We start from the raw sequence: 13,221 nt of genomic DNA on the forward strand, positions 1-13,221 counted from the left end.
AGAAACGAAGTGGTAAGACTGTGCTCTGCACGGACGGCGGCGCAGAGGGTGTGGGTGTGCCTTGTCAGAGGGCACTTTGGAACTGGCGCTGCGCAGCACGGTGGTTTATATGGACGCCCATTGCTACTGGGACGGCTGGAGATCCTGATAGGCGGAGGTTGACGCAGTGGGACCAAGCCCCTGATCGGACGCTGCGTGGCCGGCTGGAGGACCCACGGTTGTCTGCCATTTGTTTCTACTGTGGTGTGCGGCGCCCTGGGTCGCGGGAACAGCTGCCTGCGCACTTGGGAGCACGCACGTGGGCGACAGGATCTAGGGCTTGGAGCCTGTGACACACCCTACTTTGCGGACATTCCTGACCTACCCCGCCCGGCTTCGTGGAGCCTGTGCAACGCTGCGCTTTGATGTCCAGCAGGAGCGCCATGGGCAAGAACGACAGAACTCAGCCCAAGATCTCCTTTGAGCAGCGTCGAACCAAGGGGACGGAGGGGCCTACCACAGAGGCGTCCCCGCAGGGCGCTACTTCTGATGGATCTACGGGAACCGAGATCCGAGACCTGCTGGTCTCGATGGAAAAAGGGCTGCAAGACAGTATAGCGCCCATTGGTACCAAAATTGATGCTCTGACATATCGCATGGAACGCATGTCGGAACGAGTGGAAAAGCATGCTGAACGCCTCGACATGGCGGAGAGACGGCTGACGGAGGCGGAGGAGGCGCAGACGGAGTGGGACAAAGACCGCAAGCAATTCGGCAGACTCCTGTAGGTGATCCAAGACAAGTCGGAGGATTTGGAGGCGAGATCGCCGAGATCCATCATACGCATCACGGGTGTAGCGGAGACCACGCAAACTGGCAAGATGGAGCTCTTCATGGAGTCACTACTGAAAAAGCTGCTTGAAGACGAGGTTTTCTCCCCTATGTTTATTGTAGAGAGGACCCACCGTACACTGGGGCCCAGACCGAAGCCTGGTGCAAATCTGCGCCCCATAATAGCGAAGCTCCTCAATTACCGGGACAGGGACACTGCTTTACGTTTGGCCAGAGACAAAGGCAAGCTACAATACGAGGGAATGGACATCTCCCTTTATCCCGACTTCACCGCAAAAGTGCAAGAGGAACGGAGGCAATTCGCTCCATACAAAAAGCAACTGCGAGACCTTGGGTTGGATTATGCCATGATGTACCCTGTGAGGCTCCGGATCAACAGGCAAGGGCATCCGCATTTCTTCACTGACCCCAGGGAGCTACAGAAATCGCTGAAGGGATGGTCCAAAGAGCGCCGGAACAGTCCGAGGAGCAACCGAGAAGATGGCACCGCCTCATCGCAACTGGATGAACAGGAGTGAACACTGAATGCCTGTTTGCATTGGACAGTCCCTTGTGCTGGAGGGGTCATTCCCCCACATGGCTTGCTTGGACTTAGGCTTTGTGTTAAACGGCGTGGAGGCCGGGCGTCGTCTGCTCCTGAGCGGTGGGGCCCTGGCAGCACCCTGATGACTACTCGTTGGGTGAGATCTTTCTGATTACTTTCTGTGTCATGGAATGCCAAGGGTTGCTCTCTTACATGGGCTGTTGGCGCTTGCCGGGGGGTTATGTCTGGCTGGTTTTATGCTGGGTGTTGTGGGTGGGCCTGTGAGGTGTGCTGAGCCCCGTGACGAGGGGGGGGTCGGAGTGGTGCATTTCTCGGACTTGAGACTCATGTTGGCACTAAATGCAAGACAGGGGCTGGGCGTTGGACCGCTTTAGCATAGCAGTTTCGAACTGTTGGATAACTGCTCTTGGCTGGCAACGTCTGCCCCTGCGCTTTCGGCACTTGGGCTCCGGAGAGAGCCGGTTAAGGGTCTGATTGAGTTGGTTTTTCTGGGGGGATGGAGGGTGGCGCGGGTTCCTGCCTGACCAGGTTGGGGGTGGTCGGCTGTGGGCGGGGGGAGGGTGACTGTGAATTGATCACGTGTGGGTGTGTTGCCTGGGAACATTGGGGAGTCCGGTTACAAGGGTTTGCAATGCCTGGTGTGTGCTATTTGTTTCTGCAACTATGGTCCTGCCTGTAAACACTGGAGGTTCAAGACATTCTGCAATGCACTGCCCCGAACAGTATTATCGAATAGCCCAGGCGTCTCATCTTCACACATGGATCCATGGTAATCCTGATATACCGCATGTAAAACTGGAACGGCTGTTTGCGGAGCCGGTCCCGCTTCCTGCCACGATCTGTCACCCAGTGGACCGTAGGATTGGGGTGCTTGACTCTATCAAAGCCACGAATCGTGCATGGCACAAATTGCTTAGAAAGCAAGACGGTGTTCGAATATACTCTCCCCTCATGTGTGTGGAGGGGCCGTGTGGATACCCCATTTGGCAGAGAAAGGAGTCGTGAAGGCTCTTCTGGAGCTGGGTATTACCAAGCTGGGAGATCTGTTCCTCGGCGGCACTGTGAAAACTCTCCCCCAGGTCTTACAATCGCTATCAGGGAAGTCGCTGCTTCAAAGCTTTCAGTACCATAGGGTACGCGGTGCCCTGCTGGAACTACTTGGTCCGGAACTGGCTGAGCCTCGGGAGGTGCTGGAACTCACCTATGTTATTAAGAACCCGGCCACTGGTAAACTGGTGTCCAGACTCAAAAAGCTGGGGGACCGACATAGGTGCGGTCTACAGTCCAAGGCGAGAGCGGCTTGGCAGGTGGACCTCCAAACGCAGATCACTGACGAGATGTGGAGTTATTGTTGCAACAGGACCAAAAAAATATCCTTGAATAGCAGACACAGGCTCATCCACTTCAAGTACTTACAGCGTGTATATTAGACCCCGGAGAGACTGCATAGGTATGGTCTGAGAGGATCCGCGGAGTGCGAACGCTGTCATCTCCCGTGTGCAGACTTCCTGCATATGGCCTGGTCCTGCCCAGGAATCCAGAGATTATGGACAGAGGTCTTCTCTGAATTGGGCTGGATTCTGGGGACGGAGGTTCTGCCTGACCCGGCCATGGCACTGCTGGGTTACTCCAAACCACTACCAGTGGCGATGCGGAGACTGGCCGAGTTAGCCCTACTAACTGCCAAACGTACGGTAGCGATGTGTTGGATGAGGGGGCCATTACCTACCAAAAAAAGATGGGAGACGGACTTACTGTACTGCTGTACACAGTCGGAGATATATAGCGAACTGCTTCCTCCCAGGAGTCGCCCCAAGAATTTCTGGGGTCTGTACAGGGCCTATCGAGATGCTCGAGATGGTGCAGACTCGGGATCTGACCTGGAGGACGCAACGGCGGAAGGGACGCTGGACGGAGAGGTGGACAATCTGGGGTGCGACTCAGCAGGTGTTTAGGAACACCCTGAGGGTGTGGCGCAGGCTTTGGACACAAGCTGACTGGTGGTACGCAGCGGGAGGGGCTCCTTGTGGGGCACACGTGTTGTTCCTAGAGGGAGGGGGGGTGTGACACTCGGGGGCCCGGTCCCAACTCCGACAATAGTCGGAATTGGACTGCAGGGATTGCATCCTCGACACACAGGCACTGCATAGACGGTAACACACACTAGGACAGCAGGCACACGTTGGGTTGAGGGGTGGCGGTTGGGGTGGGGTAGGTAGTTTGGGTGGTGGTTAGTTTGAACTGTTTCTGTAGCGGCACTATTTCTAGCCTATCAGCCAGGGAGGCCGGTGTACTACATGGCTGGAGGCGGCATGGGCGGGGGACCATCTCCCTACACGGACACACAATGGAGAAATGGGAAGTTCTTGAGATGACCTCACTGTATGTATCACTTTCCTAGTTGATCCTTCCTTGCCCGATTTGCTGCCAGGCCTCTGGGATGTTGGCATACAGGCTGTGTAAGATATGTCTCAAACGCAGTGATGTGACAATGTGGATTGCTGCCGGCCTCCGTGTTGTAGGCGGTAAGAGCTGTGTGCAATTTGGATATGCAATAAAGTACAAAGTTAATAAAAAATTAAAAATTAAAAAATAAAATAAGCTTGCAGAAATCAAATAGAACCAACTGGGGCTATCACGACGTCAGGACAGCACAAAATCCGAAGTACAGCGCTGATGCGAGTGCTGGCGTCGGTCACGGCCGATCACTGCCGGCGGCGGCCAGCGTCGTAGGTCGTCAGAGCTGCGGAACATGCCGGGCTTTGCGTCGTTCATTTCATGAGCAGCTCCATGGGCCTCGGAGCAGGTCGCGGCGTTACAGTGGCTGCATTGACGCCCTCGGAAACAGATTTTCTTGCTTCTCTTAGGTTTCTTCCAGCTCCCAAAAGCAGAAACAACCTCCAAGGGTCCAACTCAGTTACTGGCACCTCCTGGCAGGTCAGAACTCCCAGCAAAGAAGTTCAGGGGAACTGGGGGTGAAGTAATTTTGTTCCTAGGACTTCAAAACAGGAGGCCAGCTCTTCTTCGGGCCCTTGGAGGCATTCTTTAAGCAGGGGGCACAGCACAAAGCAAAGTCCTTCTTCAAGCAGGGGACACAGCACACAGCAAAGCCCTTTTCCTTTCTATAGTTATGGAGAACAAGGGTACCCCATTAGAAAACCTGGGGTTGAAGTAATTGTAGGTAAAACAATGGTTTTTGGTGGCCTCACAAGGTCCTGGTAGAATAGGGTATAACTATGTTACTAGAATCAATCCTGGGAGAGAGTTTTGTAGGGTAACATACAAATAGAATACTTTATTTATGTTTTATAGTAAGTGTATATTTTTCAGGTGTTCACACGAGTGACAAAGTGCTTATAGTGACTGAGTGAAAAGTTAGGGTAAAATTATATACAAAGTGTCACAAACAAGGGCATTCCCCGCAAAAAATATATACAATAGGGTAGGGCAGTTTCCTTGATTGGGTCGACGGCGTTTCGATCTAAACAACTTTAGATCATCATCAGGACGTGGTGAGCTTTCTTCGATGGATGGTAGAATTAATTTCCATCAGGAATAAGGATTCGAGATTCACAGGCTTTAATAAATAATTCCAACGGCTAGGTATACTATTGTCAGGGCCAGACAGATTTACTCTAGGTATAGTTTTCAATTCCGTCTGGGTATAGCGTTTTCAACACTGTCCATAGCATTCCGGTATTGTTTGCGGCAGGGTCACATGCGTGTGATGGTGCTTGAGGTAGGCGTAAAAGCAGTACTGCTTTGTAGGAGCAGCTATACCATGCACGTTACGGTTATCCCATTGTACTGTGGTGTACGACTATCTGTGCAAATACCCATGACGTGTAATAGTAAGTATTGTTTCAAACATCGAACCAGCACTCAGGTGCAGTAAATGTCTCATGCCTCACATTGCTCCCACCAGTGAATCGCACCCCTTTTCACCAGAAACGTGTACTGCAGACATATGTAACTATATGCAGAGGCTCCATGAAAACAAACACAAAACAACAACAGAGCAAGTGTCCTCCATCGCATCAGGTGACATTCGAATCCCTGTCCATATGCCCTCAAGAAAGAACCAAGAATTAAGAAAACTGTTTCATGTGCAAAATATGTCCACTTTGGAGTCTCTGTGGTGCATGGAAAAGACCAAAGCCCAAGTGTGTCCATGGGTGAGCCTGATTCAGAGATCTCACCATCCAGCTGGCGCAATTCACAGTCACTTACCTTAGCAGTGTCCAGCTGCATCCATAGGTCAAGTCTGTGAATGATCGCTCAATAGATACTTACCACAGGTCATCTGCTGATCCTGGAATAATTTGTGAGTCCCGGTGAATATCAGCTCCCATGTCTGAGCCAGACTCCAAGGGATGCTCAACTTGCAGCAGGGCAAATGGGTTTGTGCTGTTTTGTGAAGCCTCTCTCGCTGCTCTTGCTTTTTCCTCTGCCTCTTGATTCTGAGTATATTGGGCCTTGGTGGATCTCCGCTTAAGTAGGCAGGGCCGGGGTGCCAACTATTCTCCGGCAGTAGGAAGAAGCATCAGCCAGGCCCTTGGCATGTAGCCAGGTCCATTCATCCTCTGGGGTGGAGATGACATGGGTTGTCACACCATCAACTACTCACAGTTTTGCTGGGAACAAGAGGGCATATTTAAAGTTAAATTCCTGGAGACCTTGCCTGACCCTGACATAGGATCCATGAAGAAGTTGCAATTCTGCTGTGAAGTCAAGGTTAACCTTGGGCTAAGTTCATGGAGTTGCACTACGTGCACTACGTGAAACTCTGCGAAGTCGAAAAAAAAACTCTGTACTATGTGGAGCTCCGCAATCAGCGGAGTGCGAGAGAAAAATGCAGTTCGCTGTGATTTTCAGTGCCAGATGCCTGTCTGCACTGTGAAATCATCGCAAACTGCACCTTGCACAGTGTCAGCAGGCGCTGCTTTCCTTTCTGCCGCTCAAGTAGATTTTTTTACTCGAGCGGCAGCTTTCTCAACGCGAGCGGGCAGTTTCTCAATGCAAGCGGTAGCGAGCATACATGACCATACCCTGATCCCCCTGTGGTGAGCAATTTTGCTGGGAGGTTTATTTTCCACGCTTCCACTCACCAACTTGATGTTGACCATCGCGAATGAAAAAAATCCCGCCGGGAGGTGGATTTTCCTCACTCACCAACTTGACATTGATGAACAGGAGCAAGGAAAAAAACTCTGCTCCGGGGAGCAGAGTTTTTCGGAACTCCGCGTTCTCTGTGTAATGTGAGTATGGAAAACTATGCTAACTGGGCGAGCTGAGCAGAGTTTACCACCCAGGCTTAGTCATGGTACGCTGTGATCAAAGTATTCTCATACTTCCTGGGGCCCTTCACCTGGAGCTGCTGGAGCACCAAGTCATGGCCTCAAAAATTAAGAAGTTGGGCAATTATGGGCTATGGTGGGGCTCACGAAGGGAGGGCTTGACAGGTATCTGATAGGCTCTCTCCACAGAGAAGAATTTAAGCACTTTGTCAGCCAGCATCGTGTCCATCGGCCATGTTTCAATAAAGAGCTCCACACTGGAGCCCTCTGACCATTCAGGTATTCCCAGCAGGTGGACATTATTGCACCTAGTGCATCCTTCTGTTCCTTCTGCACTGCGATGTAAAGAGCCCACCCCAGTGCTCAACAATTTCATTTGCTTCTGGAGCTCCTGAACTGAAGCCGATTAGCCAGCTTATGATGATGAGCCCTGAGCAGATTCACATCCATGGAGACAGCATCAATCTTAGTCTCCAATGATGTCTTAGTATCTAGGTTTACTGGTAGTACTTTCAAATTGGATGGAATGTGCCTGATGGGTGGCTTCAAGGTGACTCAAAGTCTCTGAGGTGTGGCCACAGGAGTGGGTGGTGGTGCTGGGCAACTAAGATCTTGTAGCAAAGGCTTGGTAGCCTTAGGTTTCACCATCATGATATCTTACAGTGTGGCATCTGATGATATAAAATTGCTGTATTCTCTAGTGCAATTATAGAGGATGAAGAGTTTGTATAGTGTATACTAAATATGGTGGAGGTTTCAATACTGTTTCTGGTTTTAATATGATCAGTATGTAATTCTGTTTTTTATTTTGCCCTTAGTAAGTAGGGGCGAGATAACTTCGATAAACTCACTCTCATTGAGACACATTTTCTCGGTGTTGACACTGTTCTTTAGGGGTGAAGGTGGCACATTTTTATTCAATCACGTTCTAAGTGCACTTAGAAAATGCTGGTAAATTGGTCCAATCGGTGTCATTGAACTATTAGATCATAAGCGGTTAACCTATTGATTTTCGATATATTTTCCCCGGAAACTCAGGTTGTTGAGAACCAATGGTTTGATATTTGGCGGGTCCTAATGAAGGTGGCTCCTACTGTTTTGGCATGCCACCGAAATGCGTTGACCAAGTCCATCTAAAATCCTGCTACAAGCAGTAACCCTTAAGAGGGTCACATTGACTGCGACCAACTGAACGTGTTAACTTGTACAGATATATACAGTTGTGAATGAGATATGTATGTAGTATAAGAGATGTGTATCTTTGAATGACTGGTATGTTTGTGATTGTTCTCTACCTGGGAGTGAATATATTGTAATGTGGGAAAACAATTTGTATTGTATTTTGTTGAGGATATTGTAAATATGTATTTTTGATAAGATTACATGTCGAAAATAATGATGATAAAATAAGAGTATCAATAGAAAACAGGAAAATAAAATAAAACTTAAACTAAAAAGTAAGGTGTATATAGTTTTGAATTTTTTTTCGCGGAGCCCTTGTTTGAATTCGTAATCGAATCATAGCAAAGAATATATAGGTCACGAGGGAGCAATTCTATAGTGGTTTGTTATTTTCCCCTCCTCTCCCTAACCTTAAAAAGAAATCCTTTGAGAGGGGGTCCCATAATTTCTTGCATAGCTAGACTTCGGAAATCCACACTGTCTCCCAACTGAAGGCGTGCATGGAAGGGAAAATAATTGTGCAAGTTGCTGAAATGCATCTAAAATGTGGCAATTGGCAGATTTTCGATGTGGCGATGTTAACTCTTGAGCTCATAATTATGTTGTACCATTTGTGTTTTTTTTTACATTTATAGTTTGTAAAATATTTGAACTTGGATACTTATATACAATACAGAAATACAGTTTAATGTCCGATATATAACAACTGTATGTCATCTGGGTTATTGCTTGCTGCTGCAATTTAACAAGACTTAAGCTTCTAGACTGATGACGTCTGCTAGGATAGACACTTCCCTCATAGTCGTCACTACAGGTCAGGTTGGCTTCCTTTACCGCAGCACCTTTAGTCAGCTCCCACTGCCACCGTGCTCAGGATTCCTGTCCTTCACTTCCCTAATCAAGAACGTTTGTGAGTCACCGCTGGTAGCTTGTCTGTATCTGTTTTGACATATTAAAATGTTACAGAGAGGAACTCTGATGCTAAGAGATTTACCTTATTAACCTATATTACAGTTTCAGTAGATTGGCGCGACACTATTTAAACCCTCTGGGCCTTATTTATGAAAGACTTGCGCCGCCGGTCCGTCACTTTTAACATGGAAAAAAGTGACGCACCGGTGGCGCAAGGCTTTCATAAATGAGGCCCTCTGGTTCTAAATCGGAATTGGCAGTGCAACCTTTAGTTAACAGTTTATAAAGGATCTTGTGCGCTTCACACTGTGCAGCAGATATTCCTGAGTGCAACTTTCTTCTGACTTTAGAGAACAGTATTGTATTAAATAAATTGTTGTGTATTCAGCTTTTAAGTGAATTTCAGTGGTTCCGATGTGTTGACAGCCTTCTTAGCCGTTTTGCTTTCGATTCATTGTAACACTAATAAGTATAGTTTTTGAATTACTGAAAGTTGACTTTCTATTGCTTTAAACTGGCTTTTTTGGTATCAAGGTGCTGCCGGGCTTTTAAAGCAAATGCTTAGTTCGGTGATCTGTTTTGCATGGCTGTATACACTGAGGGGCATATTCTCAAGGACTTATCGCAGAGTTAGCGGCACTTTATCACAGCCAAAGTCGCAATAAATGTATCGCCCCATTCACAAGCTGGTGCTAACATCCGATATCACCAGTTTCCCTGTGATAGCAGCCGCAAAAAACATCACCACAGATGACACAGGCAATTATCGCTAATGATATGCAGAGTAGGCGTTCCCGTGCAAAAAACCATGACAAAACCACTTTGCAACATTTTCAACGACCAACCAGATCGGTGATAAGATCACAAAACAGATGATAAGGCACGTTAGCAGCAGGGATTTAACACCTGCTCTTACCTGGTGTAATGTCGGAGGACAACCTGCACAATAAAAGGAGCCCTACCCAGAGCCACACCTGAAGAACAACAGATGCCATGGAGCCACTGATCATGCAGCTCGGACACCCAAGAGGGCCACAACACCTATCGCCCCCACCCCCAGGACCCCACCACCCTACCTTACCACCTCCCCCGGGCCCCACCCGGGGTACTCCCTCCCTCCCGGACAAAGATATGTTAAATCAACTTTACAAAATCATGAACGAAACAATTTGGCTGATGTCGCACAACTATCTATAACACTTAACATTCATGTGTGGTCATAAAAAGGAGAATCGTACATTTATCTTACAACTTCCAAACAAATTGTTTTATTCAGAATAAACCCAAAACAACTATTTTGAAGAGTCATGGCCGGTCTTCTCAGAAGTCACAGCCTGCAAGACAAAATTCTAGATAAGAAGGTGTGTCATGCGCTCAACAAAGGACAGAGAGAGAGACCGAAAGAGGGAGAGAGAGAGAAGGAGAGGGAGAGAGAGAGAGAGAAAGAGAAAGAGAGGGAGAGAGAGAGAGGGAAAGAGTGGGAGAGGGAGAGAGAGAGAGATAAAGAGAGAAAGAGAGGGTGAGGGAGAGGGAGAGGGAGAGAGAGTGCCCTCACTGTGGACCCAGGCCTTACTACTCACCTGCTGCCACAGGTGTGTCTCCAACCACTTGCCGCTATACACGGCAGTCCTCCAGGGTCCCTTATCTGAAACAGAGTCCAGAGTCATGAATGGCAGAGTGCATACAGTTGCACACGCCATCATTGCTTGCCCGCCTCCCCAGCCCGGGGTCCGCGAACATGGCAGCCTCCACATCATGCAGCCCTGCACCGCAGGCCACCAGGTCACACACTTGATTCTGGGTCTTTATTTTGAAATGGCAGAGACCATATCAGTGCACATGGCATCATCGCAGGCTGCACACCAGCTCAGCTCTTGAGGTGCCACTAACTCTGTGACCCGCAAAGCAATGCCACGTGGTGCTAGGCCCGCACTGCCTACTGGCTCAGGCCTACACTGCGATTCAGCAGGGCTCACACAAATCCTTACCAGTCCGGACCGCTAGGACAGGGCATCATAGTAGGCTGCACATCCGCTCAGCTCTTTAGGTGCTCCAACCTCAGTGTACCGACAGTCACCGTCCTGTGGGAGTGTGCCGGTGCCGGCCTCAGTGTATCCGGTGCCCCTAAGTCTGTGCACCGCAAGTCATGGTTGATTCTTGTGGTGCGGATGCCATCATGTCACCTCCGGCAATGGGGAATGTGATGTGGTAGGGCCCTAGGCCCTCATGCATAAATAATAACCACACAGATACACCCAGATAGAGAGTGGAAATGGTGTCCAGCAAGTGCGCCCGGCTCTTTTTATCGGCAGGGTCACATGTCCTGTGACGCGTGTGTTGGATGGGTGTGGCGTGGGTGTAAACCAGCCATGAGGGAGTGGCTGTGGCATGCTGACAACTAGACCTGTGATCAGCAGATCACTACAGGGAAGAAGTGGGACATGTAGCGTTGTCTTCCCTCCCCTGTGAGCGTAAGCGGAGTGGGCTAGCTCGGCTTAAGCAAGTTCAGCATAAGGGTGTGAACAATGACCCCGGGGCTAAGGGCATGGCTCCATCCTGGGCTGGACAAAGAAGTAACTAATGCGTGGGTCTCTGTTGTAGTGTTGACGCCACCCAGACTGCAATCGGCAATATGTCACCCTGTGACTCAATTCCCACAACATGGGCAGCATGGACATGAGGGGGAATCACTGACCCTACATTCATCCATACTTCCACACTTGAATGATCATAGACATGACACATCTGTGTAAATCTGAATGTTTAATGCACATTCAGTGGAGTGTTGTAGCTGGAGCAGAACAGGGCCATGCAAACCCCACTTCACATTGTTGCCCCGTGGAGGGCCAGCCAGAGTCCTTTAGGGAATGACAAGTTCATCAGTAGAGGAAGAGTACAGTCTGCAATCTGAATGCTGTGTCATTGGTGACCAAACAGAATATGGCAGTTCATGTCGAGGTCCAAGATTAGTGTTGCAGAGTGTAACGGGGGACAGTGGAAGGTGATGATACAGAGGGCAGAACCAAGCAGAAACCGGCTATATGGCAAAGATGAATGCTAGTGCGTCCTTCTTACCACGAAGGCAGATTCATCTGCATCTTTGTCCTCTGCTGTTTCATGCGCCTCACATGTGGGTGGTGGTGTTCTGTCTCTAGCACTGTGTGGTAATGATACCTCAGGGGACAGTGGTGGAATGTCTTCCGCACTATGTGGCACTGACACTTCAGGGGCGGAGATGTGGATGGAGTGGTAGCAGCAGCATGCATCATTGCCAGACCTTGTGGCAGCAATGCCATGAGGAGGGTCTTTAGGGCATTGAGGAGCCCAGCTACCTCTCGCTGGTGTGCAGCCATGACAGCTGCTCTTTCCGCCTGTGTCCACTCCATGTTCTCTATGATCCTCCGCATGTGTCCCAAATCCCGGGTGACATCGCTGGAGCCACTCTGAATAGACAGTTGTTCTTGTCTCTGAGTCAGGACTCCAGCGATGTCAGACATGGATCATTGGAGAGGATGGAGCGGAGTGTGGGTGTCCATAAGGGACTGTGAGTGGTCCATGATGGGACTTAGACACCCATGTATGGCATCTAGTTTGGCTGCCATGCGGTCAAACCCCACCTGCACCTGTTCAGCCAGCTTCTCCTGGCACCCCAACACACGGCGTTGGAAGGCCATGTGTTCTTCTTGGGGGTCCTGGGAGGCAGCCATAGTGTTAGGAGCTGCCAGCTGTGTGCTCTGTGCAGGGGGTGGGGTATCCTCATTGCGGCTGGGCTGCCCTGCTCCTGGAGGTGGGTTGACGTAACTTTCAGTGAACTTTTGGAGGGGTCGGTGTCGAAGGTGTGGTGGTCCTCTTCGTCATCAGAGAAGAGAGCTTCGTCCTGCTCTCCAGGTTTTGATTTTCCCTCTGCAATGTGAAGGGGAGATGCAGTTTAAGATTGTGTTCCCATGCATGTTGACGCACTGTACATGTTAACATACAGACTGCATGACAGTGTACATTGTGACTGTTTGGGAGGAGCTGCCTATTAGATGCGGGACAGTGGACATTTCGACAACATCACAGATGTGTGTTTGTACTTGTACATTGTAAACTCACATTTCCCTGTAATGCCAAATATGATTGGTCAGTTTCTACACACAAGCGGCACCAGTTGTGTCTTCTGTTCTGTTGTGACTGTGTTGCGGTTTGTACCACATTGTTGTCAATGTTGATATGCTCTGTACGTTATGTGTGTGTGCTGCATTTTGGGAGAGTCGCCGCTGCAGCTCTGATTTTGCTGCCCCGTATCCCTTCCATTCAGTGTGCCTTTCACTTCTGTTCTTATACAGTGCTAAGATGTTGCATGCTTGGGTACATTGGTCTCTTGGTGGGAGTTGAGGGTCTGGGACATGGTTCGTCCTCAGATGTGCTATACTTAATTGTGCATGTGTGCCATTGGCACAGTCCCTGGTCATT

The sequence above is a fragment of the Lissotriton vulgaris genome, chromosome 1_2 (assembly GCF_964263255.1).
Source record: "Lissotriton vulgaris chromosome 1_2, aLisVul1.2, whole genome shotgun sequence".
NCBI classification, from domain to species: domain Eukaryota; kingdom Metazoa; phylum Chordata; class Amphibia; order Caudata; family Salamandridae; genus Lissotriton; species Lissotriton vulgaris.